The sequence below is a fragment of the Artibeus jamaicensis genome, unplaced genomic scaffold, assembly GCF_021234435.1.
Source record: "Artibeus jamaicensis isolate MK-2021 breed Jamaican fruit bat unplaced genomic scaffold, CSHL_Jam_final contig_415, whole genome shotgun sequence".
Taxonomy (NCBI): domain Eukaryota; kingdom Metazoa; phylum Chordata; class Mammalia; order Chiroptera; family Phyllostomidae; genus Artibeus; species Artibeus jamaicensis.
In genome coordinates, this window is record NW_026521823.1 from 1,398,721 (window position 1) to 1,400,163 (window position 1,443).

Sequence of the window (1,443 nt, forward strand, 5' to 3'; positions counted from 1 at the left end):
CTTATCATATGAATGAAAGCACTCTTAGCAGAGCAGATTTCACAGGTTTATCAGGAAGTCTTTGTGGTGCCAGATTTTTCCCCAGGACATGCTCTAGCAAGGCAAGGAGCTGCACCCCTCCCCAACAGGTATTCAGGCTTAAGGGGATTAGGGCCAGGAAGTGCTTCTCCCAGAAGACATGGGGACTCTGGCTTTGTCAAAGCTGGGGGGCAAGAGTTCATTGCTCTTTGTCACAGCCCCCCGAGTCCTTTCACGAAGGCCTCCCAGGTGATCGAGTCTGTGTTAGGTTGCCCCTTGCTGTGAGGGGTCTTACCCCTCATTGACTGCTGATCAAGCTCTGGGGACAGGGAGAGAAACTGAGGCAGTGTTTGCTACCATAGACAAGCTTTGTCTCCTGTGGCTGGCATTTGAAAGGTTGTCTCCCACCCTTAGCCACAGAGGTATAGATATAATTCCTGAAACCAGGCAGAGCGATCTACATCTTCTCCCTCAAAAAAAACTTTATTTCTTATTCTAAAAGTCTTTATCCTCAAAAGTATTTCTATAAATTAAGCACTTGTGAATTTTAGGACAAGAGGGACTTAGAATAAAACCAAGAGAAATAATTTTAAAAAACATCAAAATCAATTTAAAAAACAATAAAAATAAAGTCCGTTTATTGACACTAACTCAAAATAAAAAAAAAATATTTGGGCTCATGAGTAGCCCAAATGACATACTGAAATCAGTTTATCTTTTTTCTTTTTTTTTTTGTTTTTTGCTATACATATGGGATAATGTGCATTGCTTGATCAGTCTGCACAGTTTTCATGTTGGTTTTGCTGCTGTCAAGAATGGAAAGGCATCATAATGAGCTCTTTAAAAGATGCCTTTCCTCACCCCAGAGCAGTAGATTCTTTTCAAATGCACATGGAACATTTTCTAGGACATACCATGTATGAGGACCCAAAATAAGTCTCAGTGAGTTTAAGAATATTGAAATTATATCAAGCATCTTCTCTGACCATAATGGTATGAAACTAGAAATCAATCACAAAAAACATAACAAAACAAAACTTTGAAACACACAGAAAGACATAGAGACTAAATAGTGTGTTACTAAACAATGAATATTTTAAGAGTGAGATCAAGAGAGAAATCCAAAGATACCTTGAAACATGAAAATGAGAACACAACAACACAGAATCTGTGGGACAAAAGAAAAGCAATCCTAAGAGGGACATTCAGAGCATTATAGTCCTATCTCAAGAAACAAGAAAAACAAAAAATAGACAATCTAACTTGACACTTACAAGAACTAGAAGAAGAACAACAAAGTGCAAAGTTAGTAGAATGGAAGTAAATGTAAGAGCAGAAATATACGAAATAGAGTCTAAAATACAAAGGATTAATGAAACCAGGAGCCAGTTCATTGAAAAAAATAAGTAAGTTTGACAAACTTTC